The sequence below is a fragment of the Leucoraja erinacea genome, chromosome 10 (assembly GCF_028641065.1).
Source record: "Leucoraja erinacea ecotype New England chromosome 10, Leri_hhj_1, whole genome shotgun sequence".
Lineage (NCBI taxonomy): Eukaryota > Metazoa > Chordata > Chondrichthyes > Rajiformes > Rajidae > Leucoraja > Leucoraja erinaceus.
Genome location: NC_073386.1, coordinates 51072823 through 51095950, shown reverse-complemented (window position 1 = coordinate 51095950; position 23128 = coordinate 51072823). Strand labels below are relative to the sequence as shown.

Sequence of the window (23128 nt, the reverse complement as noted above, 5' to 3'; positions counted from 1 at the left end):
TAAGGAAAACATAGAGAAACGTTTTTCAAATGTAAGTTGTAACGTATCGGACTTATGTAACGTAGATGTCTTTCTGTGGTCTTAATACTTTAGAGACACTGTGTGAAAACCGAGGAACTGCACTATCGCACTACCAACTGGCCATGTTTCCTTCCTGTAAGAATTGTATCAAATGCCAAACTGCACACTACATAAAAGAAAGACACAAAGTGCTGGAGTAACTCAGCTGGTCGGACAGTATCTCTGGAGAACTTGGATAGGTGACGTTTCAGGACAGGACCCTTCTTCACAACTTTGTGTATGATATTATATTGATCCAATTTGCCTGTCTGGAAGGAAACGCAGAGTATTTCCATGTACATTCATCTGTTCAATAAAACCCTTTGTAATTAGAAACAAGGAACCGCAGATCAGATTCAGATTCAGATTCAGATTCAATTTTAATTGTCATTGTCAGTGTACAGTACAGAGACAACGAAATGCATTTAGCATCTCCCTTGAAGAGCGACATAGCAAACGATTTGAATAAAAAAATAAATAATACGTGGGGGGGGGGGGGGGGGGGGGGGGGGGGGGCAGTCAGTCACCGAGGTACGTTGTTTAGTATAGTGACAGCCTGAAAGAAGCTGTTCCTCGACCTGCTGGTTCGGCAACGGAGAGACCTGTAGCGCCTCCCGGATGGTAGGAGGGTAAACAGTCCATGGTTGGGGTGAGAGCAGTCCTTGGCGATGCTGAGCGCCCTCCGCAGACAGCGCTTGCTTTGGACAGACTCAATGGAGGGGAGCGTGGAACCGGTGATGCGTTGGGCAATTTTCACCACCCTCTGCAGTGCCTTCCGGTCAGAGACAGAGCAGTTGCCATACCATACTGTGATGCAGTTGGTAAGGATGCTCTCGATGGTGCAGCGGTAGAAGTTCACCAGGATCTGGGGAGACAGATGGACCTTCTTCAGTCTCCTCAGGCAGAAGAGACGCTGATGAGCCTTCTTGATCAGAGTAGAGGTATTGTGGGTCCAAGAGAGGTCATCGGAGATGTTGACTCCCAGGAACCTGAAGCTAGAAACATGCGTTCCACCTCCGTCCCGTTAATGTGGATGGGGGTGTGCGTGCCGCCTCTGGACTTCCTGAAGTCTACAATGATTCCTTGGTCTTCTTGGAGTTAAGGGCCAGGTTGTTGTCAGCGCACCATGCTGCTAAGTGCTGGACCTCCTCCCTGTAGGCCAGCTCATCGTTGTTGCTGATGAGGCCAATCACCGTTTGTATCATCTGCATACTTGATGATGGTGTTAGTACCATGTACAGGTGTGCAGTCAAGGTGAAGAGGGAGTAGAGGAGGGGGCTCAGCACACAGCCCTGAGGACGCCGGTGTTCAGGGTGAGGGTTGAAGAGGTGTGCTTGTCTAACCTCACAGACTGGGGTCTGTTGGTTAGAAGGTCCAGTATCCAGTTGCAGAGGGAGGGGTCGATGCCCAGGTTACCGAGTTTGGTGATCAGTTTAGATGGAATAATGGTGTTGAATGCTGAGCTGTAATCGATGAACAGCATTCTTACATAAGTGTCTCTGTTGTCAAGGTGGGAGAGAGGCGGAGTGAACCGTTGAGATGGCATCCTCCGTACTCCTGTTCTTGCGGTAGGCAAACTGATAGGGATCCAGTGTGGGGGGTAGGCAGCTTTTGAGGTGTGCCAGGACCAGCCTCTCGAAGCACTTGGTGATGATGGGGGTAAGTGCAACTGGGCGGAAGTCGTTGAGGCTTGCCGCAGTGGAGTGTTTTGGCACTGGCACGATGGAGTTGGCTTTAAGGCAAGTGGGGACAACTGCTTGGGCAAGTGACAGGTTGAAGATGTCAGTCCAGACGTCTGTCAGCTGCGCAGCACAGGCACTGAGCACGCGCCCGGGGATGCCGTCAGGGCCAGCAGCCTTATGTGCATTAGTCCTACTCAGTGCCACGTACACGTCGTAGGGGGTGAGTGTGAGGGGTTGGTGATCGGCAGGTAGCACAGCCTTGATGGCTGTCTCTAGATTGTCCCTGTCGAAGCGGCCATAGAAGTGATTAAGCTCCTCAAGGAAGGAGGCGTCGCTGGATGTGGGGGTGATGTTGGAGGGTCTGTAGTCCGTGATGGCCTGGATGCCTTGCCACATGCGTCGGGGGTCGGAGTTGTTGAAGTGCTCCTCAATCCTGAGCTTATGGCAGTGCTTGGTTAATTGATAAAAAGACACAAAGTGCTGGAATTTTGTGCACAAAATCAAGAGAGGAATAGATCAGGTAGACGCAGAGAGGCAGAATCAAGAACCAGAGGACGTAGGTTTAAGGTGAGGTGGGGAAAGATTTAATAGGAACCTGAGAGGTAGAGGGTGGTGGGTGTATGGAACTATTTGCTGGAGGAGGTAGTTGAGGCAGGTAGTATTGCAACGTTCAAGAAACATTTGGACAGGTGCATGGATAGGACCGGTATAGTGGGATATGGGCCAAACGCAGGCAGGTGGGACTAGTGTGGATGGGGCATGTTGGTCGGCGTCGGCAAGTTGGGCTGAAGGGCCTGTTTCCCTGCTGTAATACTCGATGGCTATAACTCAGCAGGTCAGGCAGCATCTCTGGTGAGCATGGATAGATGATGTTTCAGGGCAAGACAAACACTTTGTTAGTTTAGCTTGCTGGCTATCTTCCAACATTTTGGAGAATGATTTAAACACATGTGTGGGTGGGTTGAGAGCGGTTAAGGAAGGGAGGGGTAATTGTAGTGGGAGGAGATTCATACAGAGAATAAACATCAATTACTAATGGAAACTTGTTTTGACAGAAAGCTTGAAAGCAACCATGACTCTCAATGCATTCCTCGTTGCAAGACAATACCGATGTAGGAGGCACATGTCCATATATTTAACTACCTAGTCATCACTTGGGCTTTAGCATCATAGAAACCAGTTACCGGCAAACTTGCTGAAACACGATTGTGCAAGGAACAATAATTTGAGTACTTGAACATTGAGGAAATAACATTCAAGTCCTACCTTGAATGCAACAAACAGTACAGATTAGGACACACTGTGGAAACAGGCCCTTCGGCCCACTGAGTCCATGCCGACCAGCGATCACTCATAGACCAGTTCTATGCTGCACACTTGGGACAATTTCCAAAAGCTTCTGTGGAACGTCTTTGGGATGTGGGAGGAAATCGGAGCACCCGGAGGAACCCCCCCCCCCCCCCCCCCCCCCCCCCCCCCCCCAGTCAAAGGGAGAAAAATACAAATGCCGTACAGACAGCACCCATAGTCAGGATCAAACCCGGGTCTTTGGCAGCAACTCTACTGTTGTGCCACTGTGCTATCCCTAATGATGTCTAACGTTGTATTGTAATAAAATAATATATTTACCAAATTAAATTTGTGACTTGGTTTGGTGTGGCCTTACCTGGTTCTTTATGTGACCTCCTAGTTCCAACTAGTCAAACAGTAGAAACACGGAACTGCTGGTTTCCAAACGGCTCAACACGCTGGAGTAACTCAGAGGGTCAGGCAGCATCACTGGAGAACATGAGAAGGTGATGTTTCGGGTTGGGTCTGAAGGGTCTCGAACCAAAACTTCACACCCATGTTCTCAGAGATGCTGGTTACACAAAAAAGCTGGAGAAACTCAGCGGGTGCAGCAGCATCTATGGAGCGAAGGAAATAGGCAACGTTTCGGGCCGAAACCCTTCTTCAGAGATGCTGCCTGGCCTGTTGAGTTACTCTAGCACTTTCTGTCCTTTTTATTCAAACAGTATTTTTTGTTCAGTTCTAGTATTTAGGAAACAGCTGGCTGAAAAGCTATTGAAAGACCAAAACACTTTTTCTGAAAGAGTCTAATCCCTTATTTCTCAAGGCATTCCAGGAAGGCAGGAGGAACTAGTGTAGATGGAGCATGTTGGTTAGCATGGGCAAGTTGTGTTGAAGGGCCTGTTTCAATGGTCTGTAGAAGGGTCTTAACCCAAAATGTCACCTATTCCTTTTCTCCAGAGGCACTGTGTTACTCCAGATTTTTGTCTTTCTCTCTAGTTAGTTTAGTTTATTGTCACATGTACCGAGGTAGAGTTAAAAGCTTTTGTTGCGTGCTAACCATTCAGCAGAAAGACTATGAATCCATGTCCTGTGGTTTTTGATTCCTCGACTCTGGATAAAAGTTTTCTTTATTGTCAAGTGAACCAAGTTACTGTGAAAAGTTTTTTGTTGCATGCTAACCAGTCAATAGAAAGACTTGTCCTGGGCCTCCTCCACTGTCAGTGAGGTCCGACGTAAATTGGAAGAACAGAACCTCATATTTTGCTTGGACAGCTTATAACCCAGAGGTACAAATATTGATTTCTCGAACTTCAAGTAACCCTTGCTTTCCCTCGCTCTCCGTCCCTCCCCCACCCCAGGTCTCCGACTAATTTCACTGTCCTGTTTAAATTTTACTCATTTTATTCCTTGCTGTCACCTTCCCATCAGCCAACAATTAACCATTCTACATTTTCCTTGATCACCGTCCCCTTTTGATCTGTGTTTTCACACCTTACCCTTCCGTATCTCGCTCCATCTCTCTGACTCTCAGTCTGAAGAAGGGTCTCGACCCAAAATGTCACACATTACACTTTATATGCTTATTTATGTGTGTATATATATATATATTCAATGGTATCTGTTCTGTATATATTTATGCCTACAATATTCTGTTGTGCTGAAGCAAAACAAGAATTTCATTGTCCTATCTGGAACACATGACAATAAACTCTCTTGAATCTTGAATCATTCATTCCATCCAGACACTGCCTGGCCTGCTGTGTTACTCCAGCATTTTGTGACCATCTTTGGTGTAAAACAGCATCTGCAGTTCCTTCCGACACATTATTTTTTATTGTCACATGTACCGAGGTAGAGTGAAAAGCTTTTGTTGCGTGCTAACCATTCAGCGGAAAGACTATGACTCCATGTCCTGTGCTTTTTAATTCCCCTACTATGGATAAAAGTTTAGTTTAATGTCAAGTGAAGTGAGGTACAGTGACAAATTTTTGGTTGTGGTAACCGTACTAACCAAGCCAGCGAAAAAAACAGCTGTGCATTCAGGTTACCCATTGGAGAACAGACCAAGGACAATGAGGCATTTCCACCCTTTGACTACAAGGCAGCCGGAAGCGATTACGTCATGGGGTAGGGTGTCACGATGATGTCATGGTGGTGATGTCACGATGGTGAGCATGGCTAGCGTGGACACGTCACGGGGTGGGTGACATCACGTGCCGGTGGGAGGGTAGGGGCCGGTGCGCAGTGATGTCGGGGTGTGTGTGGGGGTGCGCGTTTACGTCACGTGTTGGTGGGGGCCGGTGCGCAGTGATGTCAGGGTGGTGGCGGAAGCGTGGTGGCGCCACTATGGACTTGTCGTCACGTGGTTGCTGACGCAAGGGGCGGGGCGGCGCGCTGACGTGAGACGCGCAGGCCGGCGGCGGCGGGCGGGCTGGCGGCCATCTTGGCGAGTCGGCGACGGCGGTGAGAACGAGGCGGAGAAGCAGAGACCGAGAGACCGAGCCCAGCGCCTCATCCGCCGTTCCCAGCTCCAGCAACTCCCTGCTTTTGATCGACAGAAAACCACAACGCAACAACGAGGAAGAAGGAAGTGGAGAATAAGGGAGCATCGCCAACAGCGGACGAGGTGAGGTGAGGCGAGGCCTGGGCCCGGTGGTCGCAGTTGAGGCCTGGGGCCCGCGCAGCGCAGCGGCATCTCCGTTCGCCACCACCTCGCCTTCCTCGCTCCATCTCCAGCCCCCGGCTCCCCGCGTCTCCCTCTCCCTTTCTCTCTCCCCACCCACGGAGAGCCCGCGGCCCGAGTTATTTATGGTGGGGAGCGCTGGCGGTTGACGCACTGCACCTTTGTTCCAGCACCAACCCCCCCCCCCCCCCCCCACACACACACACACACACACACACACACCTCTCCCTCCCTCTACCCCCCCTCGCCCCACCGCTTCCTTACCCCTCGTTCCACTACTTCCCTTCCTCTCGCCCCACTTTCCTTCCCCTTGCCCCACTCCCCCCCCCCCCACACACACACACACACACTCCCTCTGCCCTCTCGCCCCACCACTCACTTCCTTACTCCTCGTTCCACGACTTTCCTTCTTTTCGCCCCACTGTCCTTCCCCTCTCCCCACCCCCACTTCCCTTTCCCCTCTCCCCACCCCCCATCTCCCCACTTTCCCCCCTCTCCCCCATCCCCCCAACCTTCCCACTTCCATCTCCCCCCCCCCTTCCCACTTCCATCCCTTCCCCCTCCGTTCCTAAGGGAGCCATTAGGAGGCAGTGACCATAATATGATAAGTTTTAATCTACAATTTGAGAGGGAGAAGGGAAAATCAGAAATGTCAGTATTACAGTTGAACAAAGGGGACTATGGAGACATGAGGGAGGAGCTGGCCAAAGTTGACTGGAAAAATACCCTGGCAGGGATGACATTGGAACAACAATGGCAGGTATTTCTGGGAATAATACAGAAGGTGCAGGATCAGTTCATTCCAAAGAGGAAGAAAGATTCCAAGGGGAGTAAGGGGCTAACATGGGAAGTCAGGAACAGTATAAAAATAAAAGAGAAGTACAACATAGCAAAGATGAGCGGGAAGCCAGAGGATTGGAAGACTTTTAATGAGCAACAGAAAACTAAAAAGGCAATTATGGGGAGAAAAGATGAGGTACAAAGGTAAACCAGCCAATATAAAGGAGGATAGTAAAAGCTTCTTTATGTATGTGAAGAGGAAGAAAATTAGTTAAGACCAAAGTTGAACCCTTGAAGACTGAAACAGGTGAATTTATTACAGGGATTAAGGAAATGGCAGACGAGTTGAACAGGTACTTTGAATCTGTCTTCACTAGGGAAGACACAAACAATCTCAGATGTACTTACTAGTGGCCAGCGGATCTAGGGGGACGGAGGAACTGAAGGAAATTCACATTAGGCAGGAAATGGTGTTGGGTAGACTGGAGGCTGATAAATCCCCAGGGCCTGATGGTCTGCATCCCAGGGTACTTAAGGAAGTGGTTCTAGAAATTGTAGACACATTGGTGATCATTTTCAAATGTTCTATAGATTCAGGATCAGTTCACGTGGATTGGAGGGTAGCTAATGTTATCCCACTTTTTAAGAAAGGCGGTAGAGAGAAAATAGGTAATCATAGACCAGTTAGCCTGGTGGTGGGGAAGATGCTGGAGTCAATTATAGGTGGTAGGGAAGATTGGTGTAGTCGATTATAAAAGATGAAAGAGCGGCACATTTGGATAGCAGTAGCAGGATCAGTCCGCGTCAGCATAGATTTACGAAGGGGAAACAAACCATGCTTGACTAATCTTCTGGAAATTTTTTAGGATTTAACTAGGAAAATGGACATGGGAGAGCCAGTGGATGTAGTGTACCTGGACTTTCAGAAAGCATTTTAAAAGGTCGCACATAGGAGATTAGTGGGTAAAATTAGAGCACATGGTATTGCGGGTAGGGTACTGACATGGATAGAAAATTGATTGGCAGACAGGAAACAAAGAGTAAGGATTAACGGGTCCCTTTCAGAATGGCAGGCAGTGACCAGTGGGGTACCGCAAGGCTTGGTGCTGGGACTGCAGCTATTTACAATATACAATCATGATTTGGATGAATGAAAGGATTAAAAGTAGCATTAGCAAATTTGCAGATGACACAAAGCTAGGTGGCAGTGTGAACTGTGAGGAGAATGCTATGAGGATGCAGGGTGACTTGGACAGGTGCAGTATAATGTGCATAAATGTGAGGTTATCCACTTTGGTGGCAAAAACAGGAAGGCAGATTATTATCTGAATGGTGCCAAGTTGGGAAAAGGGAAAGTACAATGAGATCTGGGGTCCTTGTTCATCAGTCACTGAAAGTAAGCAGTCAAGTTTACTCGTCACATACACATACGAGATGTGCAGTGAAATGAAAAGTGGCAATGCTCGCGGATATGGGTACAGCAGGCAGTGAAGAAAGCAAATGGCATGTTGGCCTTCATAACAAGAGGAGTTGAGTATAGGAGTAAAGAGGTCCTTCTGCAGTTGTACAGGGCCCTTACTGAAACCACACCTGGAGTATTGTGCGCAGTTTTGGTCTCCAAATTTGAGGAAGGACGTTCTTGCTATTGAGGGAGTGCAGCGTAGGTTCACCAGGTTAATTCCCGGGATGGTGTGACAGTCATATGTTGATAGAATGGAGCGGCTGGGCTTGTATACTCTGGAATTTAGATGGATGAGAGGTGATCTTATTGAAACATATAAGATTATTAAGGGATTAGACACGCTCCTGATGTTGGGGGAGTCCAAAACCAGGAGCCACAGTTTAAGAATAAGGGGTAAGCCATTTAGAATGGAGATGAGGAAAAACTTTCACACGGAGAGTTGTAAATCTATGGAAGTTTCTGCCACAGAAGGCAGAGGAGGCCAATTCTTTGGATGCTTTCAAGACAGTTAGATAGAGCTCTTAACGATCGCGGATTCAAGGGATATGGGGAGAAGGCAGGAACGGGGTACTGATTTGGATAGACCAGCCATGATCACAGTGAATGGTGGTGCTGGCTCGAAGGGCCGAATGGCCTACTCCTGCACATATTGTTTATTGTCCCTCCCCCGCCCACTTCCCTTTCCCCCACACCCACTTCCCTTCCCCCCACTTCCCCATTTCCCCCGCCCCACTTTCCCATTTCCCCCGCCCCACTTCCCATTTCCCCCCCGCCCACTTCCCATTCCTCCTCCCCCGCCCAGTTCGCTTTCCCCTCCCCAACCCTTCCCTCTCCTCCGCACACGTTCCTCTCTCCCCCACTTCCCACGCCCCCCCACTTCCCTCCCCCCCACTTCCCTTCCTTTCCCCCCCACTTCCCTTCCTTTCCTCCCACTTCCCTTCCCTTCCCCCACTTCCCTTCCTTTCCCCCTACCCTTCCTTTCTCCCCACTTCCCTCTCTCCCCCAATTCCCTTCCCCTCCCTCCTCACATCCCTTCCCCTACTTCACTTCCCCCCCAGTTTCTCTCCCCCACCCCTCCCCCCCATTTTCCTTCCCTTCCCCTCCTCCACTTCCCTACCTCCATTTCCTCTCCCCCCCCACATCCCTTCCTCTCTCCCCCCCACATCCCTCCTACATCCCTTCCCCTCCCCAATTCCCTTTCCCCCTTCCCTCTCCCCCCTGTTCTTTTCCCTCCTCCCCTGTTTCTTCCCTCCTCTCGTTCCCTCCCCTCCTGCCCCCTTCTCTTTCCTCGCCTCATCCTCCCCCCCCACTTATCCTCCCCCCCCACTTATCCTCCCCCCCCCCACTTATCCACTTCCCATCTCCCCCTCCACTTCCCCCTCCCCACTTCCACTCTTCCCCTCTCCCCGCCCCTCCCCTCTCCCTCCCCCTCCACTTCCCCTCTCCCCCCCTCCCTCTCCCTCCCCTCCCTCCCCTCCCCCCCTCCACTTCCCCTCTCCCCCCCTCCACTTCCCCTCTCCCCCCCCCCCTCCACTTCCCCTCCCCCCCCCACTTCCCCTCTCCCCCCACTTCCCTTTCGATCCCCCTAAATTTTCCTTCCCTCCTCCACTTTGTCCCCCCCACTTCCCCTCCCACCTGCCCACTTCCCTTCCCTCCCCACTTTCCTCCCCCCACTTCCCTTCCCCTCCCCCACACGTCCCTTTCCTCCCTCCCACCTCCACTTTCCTTTCCCCCCTTCACTTGTTCGCACCCCCTTCCCCCCACGTCTCTTCCCTCCCACCTCACTCCCCCCACTTCCCTTCCCCTCCCCCACACGCCCCTTTCCTACCCCCCTACACGCCCCTTTCCTACCCCCCTCACTTCCACTTCTCCCTCCCACACTTCCTGTCCCCTCCCCCCACTTCCCTCCCCCCCTCCTCCCACTTCCCACCCCCCCCCTCCCCCACTTCCCCCCCCTCCTCCCCCTTCCCTCCCCCTCCTCCCACTTCCCTTCTTCCCCCTCCTCCCACTTCCCTTCTTCCCCCACTTCCCTTCCTTTCCCCCAATTCCCTTCCTTTCCCCCACCTCCCCTTCCTTTCCCACACTTTGCTTTCCCCCACATTTCCCTTTCCTCTTCCTCTCCCTTTCCCCCCTTCTCTTCCCCCCTCCCCCACTGATCCTCTTCTTCTCCTCACCTCCTCCTCTCTATTCTCCACTTCCCCTCCCCCCCCCACTTTCCCTCTCCCCCCACACTTCCCTTTCCCTCCCTCCTCTACTTTGCCCCCCCCACTTCCCCTCTCCTCCTCCCCCCACTTCCCCCCCCCTCCCCCCACTTTCCTTCCCCTCCTCCCGCTTCTCTTCCCCTCTCCTCACTACCCCTTCCCTTCCCCTGCCCCCCCCTTTCCTCCCCCTCCCACTTTCCATCCCCTCCCACTTTCTCTCCCCCTCCCCCACTTCCCTTCCCCCCCGTCACCTCACTTCCCTTCCCCGTTTTCCTCCCCTGCATCCCCTCCCCCCCCCCCCCCCCCCGCTTCCTTCCCCTCCCTTCCACTCCTCTTCCACTACCGCTGCTGCCCCCCCACCTCCCCTCATCGCCATCCCTGCTCAGACCCCCCCATCTCGTCCACCTCCACGCTTTCCCCCCCCCCCACCCTCCACACTCGCTCTCCCCTTTGCCAGCCCCTCCCCATCGTTAACCCCCCTCGCTCATTCCATACCCTGCCCCACTCTCTTACCACCCCCCCCCACTTCTCCTCCCCCCACTTCTCCTCCCCCCCCCTTCCCCTTCCCCCCCCACTTCCTTTCCCCACCACTTCCCACCTCTCTCCCTCCCTCCCCCACCCCCCATCTCCACTTTCCTTCCCTTCCCCTCCCACTTCCCTTCCCCCCCACTTCCCCTTCCCCCCCACTTCCCCTTCCCCTCCATCCTTCCCTTCCTCTACTTACCCTCCCCCCACTACCCTTCCCCTCCCCCACTACCCTTCCCCTCCCCCCCCTCCCCCCCTTCACACCCCCCCACTTCCGTTTCCCTCCCCCTGCTTCCTCCACTTCCCCCCCCCCCCCCACTTCCCTTCCCTTCCCCCTGCTTCCCTTCCTTCCCCCTGCTTCCCTTCCTTCCCCCTGCTTCCCTTCCTTCCCCCACTTCCCTTACCCACCCACTTCCACTCCCCCTCCACTTCCACTACCCCTCTCCCCACCCTCCCCTCAGCGCCATCCCTCATAACCCCCCCCCCCCCCCCATCTCGCCCACCTCCACGCTTTTCCCCCCTGCCAACTGCACTCGCTCTCCCCCTTTTGCCAGCCCCTCCCCCATCGTTCACCCCCTCTCTCATTCCGCACCCTGCCCCCCCTCCCTTACCCCCCCCCCCCTCTTCTCCCCCCCATGTCCCTTCCCCCCCATGTCCCATCCCCCCCACTTTCCTTCCCCCCCCCACTTCACTTCCCTCCCCCCCCCCACTTCCATTCCCCTCCATCCTTCCCACCCCCCCCCCTCCACCTCACCCCCCCACTTACCTTCCCGTCCCCCTGCTTCCCTCCACTCTCCCCACGTCCCCCCTTCCCTTTCCCCACTTCTCTTCCTCCTGCTTCCTTTCCTTCCCCCCCACTTCCCTTACCCCACCGCCCCTCCCTTCCATTCCCCCTCCACTTCCACTACCCCTCCTCTCCGCGCCATCCCTCCTCATACCCCTCCATCTCACCCACCTCCATGTTTTCCCCCTGCCACCTCCCACTCCCCCTTCGCCGGCCCCTCCACATCTCGTCCACCTCCTTGCTCATTCTGCACCCTGCCCGCCCCCTTACCCCCCACCCGGGGAAATTGAGCCAAATGGCCTATTTTCACATAATAGGTGCCGTCATGTTTTTGTTAATAAGCATTTTGTATATTCCATGTTTAATGTTCACTGTTTTACTAACTTTGTACTTGGGTAATTGCAGGTTGTAGAATACCTAAAGTACACTAGTTTAAAAAATAATCATGATTGTGAATGGTTATATTAAACATTTATGGTAGAAATTTGAAAAACAATCATTACTTTAGCGAAATCTATAGATCTTGGGCATTCGCAATTGGCTATTAAAAAAAATTAGAGCCTTGTTTCAGTTATTGATACTCCTAATGCACGAGGTAATGAACTGTACAAAATAGTGTCCTCACGATTAATCCTAATACAGACACGTGTGTTTGAAAAGGTTGTTAAATCTGCATGTGCCCAAAATCATCTTGTCGCATGGCAGAAGTAATTGGCCATTTTGGTTGTTATCCAGGTTTTCAGTTAAGCACAGTCATGAATAATTTTCTTGGTGTAGCAGTCTTACTGTTGGTCGCTGACGGAGGGAGTTATGCATCACTTTACATTTTGTTGTAATCTCTACGTATTCACTCTGTGTTTTGACAACTGTACCCATCGTCTTTCAGGGATTGATTCATGGCGTCAATAACATCTTGCATAGCAGGATACCATGTCAATCTCCTCAAGGTGTAACTACAATAGAAGCAAGGAACTGCAGATACTGACTCTCTTCCCCCCCCCCCTTTCTTCTTCCCCCCCCCCCCCCCCCCCCCTCAAAAGTCTGATAAATGGTCCAGACCTGAAACGCCACTTGTCCCATGTTCTCTGGATGTGCTGCCTAAGCCACTGAGTTACTCCAGCACTTTATGTCCTTCCCAATTCATATTGCTAGTTCACATCTCTTGGACAATCCCATATATGATGATTACAGAATTGATTATATTATTTTGATTATAGAAACCTTAATAGCCTTTTCTGCTATTCTGCTGTAGGATGAATGATCTGCAGATGCTGCCAGTGACCTGTGATTGTTACCAGTGCCTTAATACCATGTTGTTTTAATTTCAATTCAGAATTACATGGCCTATACAGAATGAAACTATCGAGGGCATTTGTATCATCATAAACAGATAAGATGGGTCTTGACCCCCAAAATGTCACCTTCTCTCCAGAGATGCTGCATGTCCCACTGAGTTACTCCAGCATTTTGTGTCTCTCTGCAGTTCCTGCCTACTCATTTGGTTCATCATACATGTGGTGAATATTCTAAAGCTATCCAATTAGTTTTGCTCGGTGCTTCCTGTCCAGTACCCCCCCCCCCCCCCCCCCCCCCCCCCCCCCCGGCCCCCCGGCATTTTGTAGCTATTTAATTCCCGTTAAAAGTTATTAAATCTGATTCTACCTTTCCAGTAATGCATCCAAATCATAGCTCACTACTTTTTAATAAAATGATTTGTGATTCTTCTTTTTGCAATTAGTTTAAACTTGTGTCTTCAAGGAACCAACTCTTCTGCCGCTGGAAGTAATTTTTCCTTATTTAAAATCACAAAGGGCTTTGTTAGCATCACTGTTCTCCAGCGTAAGAGGGGGAATCGCAGTTTCTCTACTCCCCCCCACATAACTGATCATGCTTTAGTAGTTCCCCTCTGCGGTCTGAGAAATGTAAATCAGTCCTAAATGTGTGGCATCAGAATTAGACGCAGTACTCCAGCTGGGATATCACATATGAACGGGCTTTTTCAACCTTTCGAGTCTGTGCCAGCCAACAGACCAATCCCATTCTCGTTTTTGTAAGCATTGTTGATCAAAACCTGACACCAATACAAATGACCTAAAGTGAGATGTTGTAAAGGATCTCTAAATGGATGACTTGAGGGGGCAGGGGAATGAGTAATGGAGAGATTTAGGAAGGAAATACTTGGGACTTTTTACACTTATTAAAACCAGGATGTGGAAGAATCAGAAAATGAAAGTGCAGGTTTGAGGATGTTATTTATGGGTAGGTTGAGCTTGGGAGCAGGTGGCCATTTTAGGTATGAAATACATCAAGACTGTAAACAATTTGAATGCCAGATAGGGGGGTACTATCACTTGGGAATGCTTGATCAAACCAATGGGGAGTTGGAGGATGCTGCTGCTTATATCAACAAATCAGTTAGTTGATGTGATGGTAAATGTTGGACATTTGTGTAGAGGTTGGTAATGAGTGAATAGGACCATCCTCAGTACATGTATTTCGAGGAAGCACGTTAGAAGATAATCTAAAGAAATGAGATTGAGCAGTGAGGATCCTTGAAGAGAGATAGAACAATGAATGAAAGATATGTAAAAAAGTAATGATGATAAAGGAAACAGGCCATTGTTAGCTGTTTGATGGGTGAGAAAAAGAAGCTGGTGCGACTTGGGTGGGGGAGGGATGGAATGCAGGGGTTACTTGAAGTGAGAAAAATTAATATTCATACCACTGGGTTGTATGCTGCCCAAGCAAAATATGAGATGTTGTTCCTCCAATTGGCGTTTAGCCTCACTCTGACAATGGAGGAGGCCAGGATAGAAAGGTCAGTAGGGGAATGGGAAGGAGAATTAAAGTGTTTAGCAACCAGGAGATCAGGTAGGTCCAGGCGGACTGAGCGAAGGTGTTCAGCGAAACACCATCTTAAATCCACATCTCAAGTTTGACCATGAAATGAAAAGAGTGAATTGGCAACACTGCTGAAACCATGAGTTGCGTACACAACGTTGAGAAGAGGATGGACTAAGAAGACATTGTCATGAAGATAAGTAGGAAGTTACCTGCTGCTTCATGGAGATTCTGGAATAATTAGCAGAATCTGCAAAGGATAGCAGAACCTGGTAGTTCTACGTAGTCTAGCCTTAACTGCCAATGATTAAGTTAATTGATGAAAATAAGATAAATGAGTAATGGTATAGGGACAGTAGCATTAAAGCTAGGGCTGAATGCATGATTCAGGTGATTGGTAGTTCCTATAAGGTGAATGGAGGCTTTGGCTAGAGCTTCAAAATTGAGATAGGATTGGGAATCACTGGGTGGATATTTATCGGTCTTTGGTCCATGAGGCTGTGGCTGAAAAGTAGTGATACGAGACATTTTTGCGTAACCACTGTGAGCAGGGGAACGAGGAATTTAAGAGCCAAATGCTGTAACAAGGTGAATCAGTCATTGGATGAGAGCAGATTTGATGTGAGCTATTGTAGTTCCATTCCATTTTCTTTAACATGCTGTGGTGGAAGGTATAGGTGGACACAAAAGCTTCATTACAACTGTCATTGCCCATCTGTTAAACCAATGATTTCAGTATAATGGGTGCGCACAGGCCTCCCTCCCAAGTGAACACTGGCCCACAAGTGAAGTCCTGGGGGAGAATTCATGGAGGTCCAGGAAGAGTAAATTTCCTGCTGCGGTCTAATGAATCATCTTGAAATGTTGAGCAGGACAAGATGGAGGTTATTAAGTGTTGGCTAACTGCCAAAATATATAAATGACAAGGATATGAAAACAGTTTAGATAGATATAAAATGCTGGAGTAACTCAGCATCTCTGGAGAAAAGGAATAGTTGACATTTCGGGTTGAGACCCTCTTAACAGTTCAATATATCAGATCAATATATTAACCTAATAGGAAAAGGTAATCCAGAGATGGAGATCAGGCAAGGTTGTATTAGTAAGGTAGCATCTTAGTATCTTAGATAGTGAGGAGAGGGTTAAATCAAGGTATTATCCAAAAGTGTTTTCATGTGGGTCGTTCTGAAGGATATTGGGGCAGCTGTAACCGATGTCTAGACATTAAAATGAACAATGATATTAGTAACAGACCAGGCAGCCTCTAGTGCACATTGAAGGATCCTTTGAGGTAACCTGTTGAATAGGTGAAAAAGCTACAATGTACTATGAACACAGGCTTCACATAATAGCTATAGCAATGATCTTTGAGATTGTTCCATAGGATTTTTTAAAAGCTAGTAATTGAGAGTCTAATTGCTCAGGGATCAGTACTGTTGATCAAAAGGCACAGAAGCTCCAGCCCTGGCAATGTCCTTGAGGTGATTTGCTAGTGAAGATCTGGGGGTTTTGGAGTATTTGCTTTGTGAATGAGAAGTGATGTCTCTGGTGCATTGCTGATAGCAGTGGAAGGACCCTTAAAAACCATGTGATCTTATAAGTTATCCTTTGTTGCTACCACTATCCAACAGTGCTATTTTGAAATTGATATATTTGTGCGCTATTAGTATTTCTAATACACTTTCTATTGCGTTTATGATTAATCTTTTGATCTACATCTAAATTTAATAAAACATTTAACGTTTAATATCCACCAGTCTCTTGATCTAGTGTTTCACTTTGTCCTTCTGTTTGTACTTTACTGTATTACCAGAGTTAAACATTATAAACTATCTTTTTAGGTTTGTTCTTGATCTAATAATACTGAGTAAAAACATCTATTTACATAGGAACAGAGTTGCTGTTTCACCTCAATGACCTAAAGATCATTGAGCAGAAGCATCATCTCTCTTCCCTTAGACCGGCTGAGATGTTCTAACATTTTGCTTTTATTTCAGTTTTCCACATCTATAATTTGTTTTCTCATAATATACAACCTTAAACTGGATTGTGCCAGAGGTGCTGTTTGTGTTTTGGTTTTAGGTTGCATATTTAACCAGGTTTTATCTAAGCTAGAAAGAGGGCATTTACGTGTGTTTTCTATCATTTAGATCTAGTTTGGTACTTTCTCATTTTTAATTATAGTTTTTATCAGTTTCAAATTCCCCCATTGCTTCTTCTGGTTCATTTTTAATTTTGCTGCAAATTGGTTTGTTGCAAAACAAAAGACTGCACTTACCTGAACCTTGTTGAGTTTAGGCGTATCCTGGCAGCATTCAGGTTGATAAAGTAATTTTGCTACCGTCCTGCTCTGCCAATCTCACCAACCGATAGAATGGGAGCAATAGTTTCTCTGAAGGTGTTTTCTATATTGTGGTAGTCTTAGACTTTTTTGCCCAGGTCCAAGCTTGCACCTTATCAGCACAATAACTTGCTTGTATTCAACACATACCAGCCTGTATGATTTGAGGGCCAGAGACAGAGCAAAGCTTCTTGTCCTCTTTCTCTGAGATTTTACAACAGGGAAAGTGGGAGAATCTGGACTGGGAGAAGCTGTCTAGGTCTTACCCATTCCTTTGAGATGGATCGAACTGGAAACAGTCTCACTAGCTGAGTTGAACTTGGCTCTTTGCATTTGCCAGACCTGGAAGTGCCAAGCAACAAGCTTCTAATTGGTAGCATGTTAGGAAGAGCAGCTTCAACTTCATCCACAAGCAAATGGGAGGGAAGAGATGAGAAATTAATGAGCTGTCTTCCTGTTAAATATGGATTGTAAGATTTCTGTCCAAGGCCATAGCCAGTTTGAGTGTCTTCCTAATCTGGGGAGGGTGGGTTGCTCTGGCAGGAAGATCTCTGAAAGATTTGCACTACTCAAGGTTATGATTGCCTATGTGTGGATCACAGGAGAACTGTTTCACATTTGGCTTGGATTACGAGGCAGCTTTTGATGGAATATTGCCCGTAAATGATGAAGTGCTCTCCGCAAAAGGGTTTGCAGATATAATGCATAATTGGACATTGCTACTCTACACAGACAACATTAATGGGCAGGAAATGGAAATCTTTCCAATTAAGCATGGATGACTTCATTGTTCAGTCATGTTTGTTGTATTGAACTCTTTATCCAATCCACCAGAAAGGAGTGATGACGATGCCGGGCAGCATATATACTTGGGCCAAAGCTTCGCAGTTGATGTCACTGACTTGGACCCGCTGTCAGATTGATGAGTGACCAGTTTCAATTGAAGAAAAAACAATCTATTTTGTTTGGCAGCTGATCCGGCCAATCTTTTACCCATCACAACAAGGCCAGATTACCTGAAAGTGCTGGGAATGTTTTTTATTAGGAGCTGGTTAATGCACAAGGACTGGGTGGTGTGTTCAGCCAAAGTGTAGATTTGTAGATGTAAACTGCATTGTGTGTCCAAAGCTATAATGTACAAATCATTTGTCAAAATTTGGAGAGGGGAGGGTTAATGAAGGGGGAAGTACATCATTTTGCCTTTGCCCTGGTGGTCACTGATGTTCATAAATTCTACTACATAGGCAGACACTAAGTGTCTTTACATGCTGAACTTCTGCATGTTCATGTTGTGCAGGATGAGAATACTTGTGTCGATGCAGAACGCTCCATTTGAATTACACTGCCTGTCCCTCATAGAAAGGTATTTTTGAGAGAAATGCTTTATATGTCACTCAGGTAATAGGCTTTCTTTGAGATTATGTGACACATTCTCATTTGAAAATAGTTTTATTAGCTATGAAGACCTTTTCCTGAACTCATGAAGACAGCTTTAAAGGAGTGTTAACTTGGAGATCAAAAAAGTTGGCTTTTATTCTTTTCTTCCCCATCAATGCCTCAAATCATTTATTCGTAAACACTTTCTAGAGCTAGCAAGAGCAGACTGCTATTCCTTTGAAATAGGTCTGTGGTAGGTTATAAATGCATTTGTCATAAAAGCACAATATGCTGGAAATACTCAGCAGGTCAAGCAGGTTAAGAATAAGCGGTAAGCCATTTAGAACAGAGATGAGGAAAAACTTTTTCACACAAAGAGTTGTAAGTGTGTGGAATTCTCTGCCTCAGAGATCAGTGGAGGCTGGTTCTCTGGATGCTTTCAAGAGAGAGTTAGAGCTCTTAGGGATAGTGGTGTTTAGGGATATGAAGGCAGGAACAGGGTACTGATTGTGGATGATCAGACATGATTGAATGGCGGTGCTGGCTCGAAGGGCAGAATGGCCTACTCCTGCACCTATTGTCTATTGTCAGGCAACATCTTTTTAAAAACCTGCGTTCTGATGGAAGGATCAACTGATATGCTAGCTTTATTTTTCTTTTCATTAATGCTACTTAACCTGCTGAATTATTCTAGCATCTGCAGTTTTTACATTTGTTTACTGATGATTTTAGTTTAGGTGGAGATACAGCGTGGAAACAGAACCTTTGGCCTACCAAGTCTGCGCTGACCAATGATCACCCTATCCAACACACCACGGTTACCCTATCCAACACACCAGGGACAATTTACAGAGCCCAATTAACTTATAAACCAACACACCTTTGTAGGAGGAAGTCGGGAGGGCCCGCAGCATCTGTAGTCAAGATGAACCGTGATCTCTGTCACTATAAGGCGGCAACTCTACCGCTGTGTCATTGTGCCACCACAGTTGGTGATTTAGATATTCTATAATTGTTGTATCTGATTCGAGATATATGCCCATGGATATGCGAACCTATTGCTATCTAAAAATTGCAGGTAATTCCTTCCGGGAGTTAATATTGCCATGGTATGCATTGCCACACCAAGAGGAAATTGAAGGAGCTATGTAGTAAAGAGCATTTCAACCTCCACAATGTTCTATAGTTTCTTATTATTAACTGGTCAAAAGGATTTTTTTGTTTATCAACTGAGACCTGCCCTTGGTTGATAAAAATGGCTTATTATGTACTGAGTCTAATATCAAACATCTCCTTTATTTAATAACAGCCCGGAAATTACAGGACATTAAGAAATTTGCATTGCTATAGTGATATCCTCCTCCACTGCTTTAATTAGGCCACTGATGTGTATTACCACAGTAATGAGGAAATTCAACTCCAAGATTGCTGGCTGCTGAATGGCAATATACGATTAAGCTAATCTATTTTGTAAATAAGAAAGATAAAGTATGTATTAAATTGCATGATATTATTTTTGATTAAATATGATTGTTTCCTGGGGGTTGTTAGAAAAATCTAATGGCGATTGCAACATTCAATGACTGATTGCCGTGGAAAGTATAAAATTGCTTTGCTTATCTAGTAACAGTTTCAAAAATTCTTTCCGACACATACTTTCAGAAATAAGTCAGTCAATAATTCTCTGAAATTTTATCAATAGGTCTATACATTCAATTAAATCCCTCTGCGCTCGTTGACTTACAACATTTAAACTCTGCAGTCTTCTGTGGCATTTTAGAACAATAAGTTGGTTTGCAATGATGCAGAGCTTTAGTTTCCTGTAGGAAATGTTTGCGTTGCTGTTCAAAAGGGAAATAAGTGCAGCGTATACCACTAAATTTCGTTTTTTTTAAAAATAATTGAAATGTTCAGAAGTCAAACTTCTACCATAACATAACATTTCACTTTACTGCTGCATTGTTGTGATGATGCCAATCCAATGGCAGAAAACCTTTTGCAAAGGACTTTTTCCCTATGTACATCAAATCTTTCTGTCCTCGCCCAAAGTAATGCTCAAGCCAGTTCTTTGAACTTGCTTGGTTTTCGCTGAAATAATTCTAAGGAAAAAAGCAATTCAATTTTCAGAAACTTAATATCCTCCCTTGTGACACAAGTTGCTGTCAGCCAAGAAAGTTAAAAAAATGATCGATTGGTATCTTTGAAGCCTGCTGATAATTGCAGTGTTTGGGCCAATGTAACTGCAGCACGGTTGTGCTGCATTTAATGCTGCTCTTTCAACTCCAGTTCTGGGTTTGATTCTAACCTTGCATACATTATGCGAGGAGTTTATACATTCTCTTCATGACCACTAGCTGCACGCTCTGGTTCCCTCCCACATTTCAACTGTAGACTGGTACATTAAGTAGCGGCTGTAAATTGCCCCTTGATATAGTTAAATAGCACAAGAATTCAACGAGAGTTGCTGGGCATGATGAGAGTAGGACGCAGGGATATCATGGAAATGTTCTTCTTCAAATGGCCGAGCTGATTGGCCTCTGTCATTATACCATTTTGCTTTTTAAACAATTAATAAATGTGTGTAGTATTATGGAGTAACATGTTGCTAGTAATATTGCATATTTTAAAATACTTTATCTTAGTACCTATTCAAAATGAGACACAATTGAGATAAGAATAGTACAAGTACTGGATCACTGGCAAACCAAGAGCTATGCATGTTGCTAAAGAATTCTTTTGAAAGCAGAATCAGATGGCAGATACAGAAAGTAGGTACTGAGAGTACTGAGCGGGTTGGGTAGAATCTGTGGAGAGCGCATGATGATCAACCTGAGATAGTAACTATTTCTCCCTGCATAGAAGATGAATGATCAGCTGTGCTTTAATAATTATCTGTTCAGGGGGCAGAGGGATATTATTGCCAATGTAGATTGTCGCCATATTATTCCTTGAAATGGTGCCAAGTGAATTTTATGAAAATTTGACATAGTCAAAAAAATGTTCAGATTTTCAAAACAGCAGTATGTGACTTCCTTTAAATCTCACCAGTTATCGTTCTATTTTTACCTGGCTGCATTAGGCTGAAGCTATTCAGTATCACCTGATTGTCTGCAATTCTACCTACATTTGCATCATCGGCATTTTTTAAATGTGTTACACTTGATTCCCTCGTCTAAATGTATAGGAAGGAACTGCAGTTGCTGGTTTACACCGAAGATAAACACAAAATACTGGAGTAACTCAGCGGGACAAGCGGCATCTCTGGAGAGAAGGAATGGGTGACGTTTCAGGTCGAGACTCTTCCGTCTGACCCTCTCCCCTGACTCTCAGATGCCTGTCCTGCTGAGCTACTTCAGCATTTTGTCTCTATCCACAAATACTCGCTGCCACTGGCTGTTTATTTGCTGGTTCCACTCAAGTACATTTAATTTAATTTTCAGAGGTAAGATCCCTTTTTCCCCCATGAGTTCACCCTCTTCTTTAATATCATTGTTCCCCTTCCTCTTATATTTGCCTGTCTTCTAAAAATTAATTATCCAGTATTATTTAACTCCGAACCATGGTCGTTAAACGACAGTGTCTCTATGAGGGCTCTTCGATCACACCCATTATTCCCATGTGTGACATCAATGGGTCCTTTGTGCAGCAACAGTTTAACCAAATATCTAAATGGAGTGATCAATACCTGGCAGACCTTTTGTCCTTTACGCATTTTTACTGTTTTCTGCACCTGGCAAACTCCCGTGATTGCTCATTTTGCCACTTCATCAGAGATTCTTCCATTTGACTGGCAATGAAGTTTGTAATTTCTTGATTTCTCCTTCACCTCTTTAAATAGTAAAGTTACATTTGCCATCTTACAATTTGTGATTTATTCCAAAATTACATAGATTCTACTATCTCTGTGGCTACATCTGTTAGAATATTTGGATACAGTTCAGATTGAAGGGGGGTTATCGACTTTCTGTTCATACAATATTTTCGGGAATACATTCTAATTTTTTACATGCTAATATCTTTCAATACCTCATTTGCTCGAATTTGTTCTCCGCTATTTGTTTCATTCCGCTATTTATTTTCTTTTCTTGAGACAGTCACATTCTTTGTTTAATTTTGTCAGTTCCGTATTCCCCAATAAATCGTTCTGCTTTAGACTGAGAACCCACATTAACGTTGTATTCTTTTTACATATTTACAGTATGGTTTACTGTTTTTTGTTGAACAACACTTGTTTTCCACTTTGTATTTCCTGGTACTCTGAATTTGGAAATTTTCCCAACTTTGGACTTTTTCCTCACAACTCTATGTAACTTTTTCCGTTGATCTAATACCGCCAGTGACTGATAAGGCTGGGGCTCTTGGACTGCTGTTCCTTAGATTGTAGATTCGTATTAAATATTAGTCATTTCCTTTTTCCTGTCCTACTTTTATTTATTTGTTGTAGATTAGTATCAAATGTTAGTCACTTTTTCCTTTCCTAATCTACCATGGTCACCTTGCGTCCAAACCGTGTAGATTCATGGCCACAGTTTCCGATCGATCCAGATCGCTAGAACTTTCATATTACAATCAATTTTCAAGGACTCCTAACTACTAAATTATTAAGACTTGAAATATACAAGAAATATACTAATAGACCTAGTTGGCTTCTTTTAGCCGACTGATTTCCTGTACACCTGAAAAACGTATCCTCTACACTATTTACTCATTTGTTTCTGCAGTCGACGGTAAAATAATGTGATCCCAATGGTATGGTATCTTAACCTGATGAGGTTCACTGGAATATTTATTTTACGCTAACAGCTAACATAAGGGAATTAAATGGGTTGAGGTGATGATAGTCAATAGTTGGGGGAAATATGCAGATCCAGCACTGCTGTTGTCCTCAGAGCCAGATTATTGGGATTTTATTCCTCATATACATAAAATCACCTATGATAATTGCATTGCTTTTTGTAGATGTGTTCTTCTTGGATACTTTAGAAATGATTTTCTTGGATACTTTAAATAACATTCAGTGATTTCTTTACATGAGCTATTAAAGTATTTTGAGTTTAAAAAGTTGGGACTGTAACAGCTCGTATGACCGGAGTAATATT

General features: G+C 46.1%; 1 protein-coding gene across 16 annotated transcripts in view; it reads left to right on the top strand.

The window, feature by feature from the left end:
* Positions 1–5432: 5432 nt before the first annotated feature.
* Positions 5433–23128, top strand: part of prrc2c (proline-rich coiled-coil 2C) — a 67741-nt gene continuing 50045 nt past the window's right edge. For 15 of the 16 annotated variants that reach the window (XM_055642267.1, XM_055642280.1, XM_055642271.1 and 12 more), the window contains exon 1: positions 5434–5661. The gene's annotated coding sequence lies outside the window, so the exon portion shown is untranslated. Of the gene's footprint in view, positions 5667–23128 lie in introns of all 16 variants that reach the window. The other variant, XM_055642266.1, reaches the window with a different exon arrangement.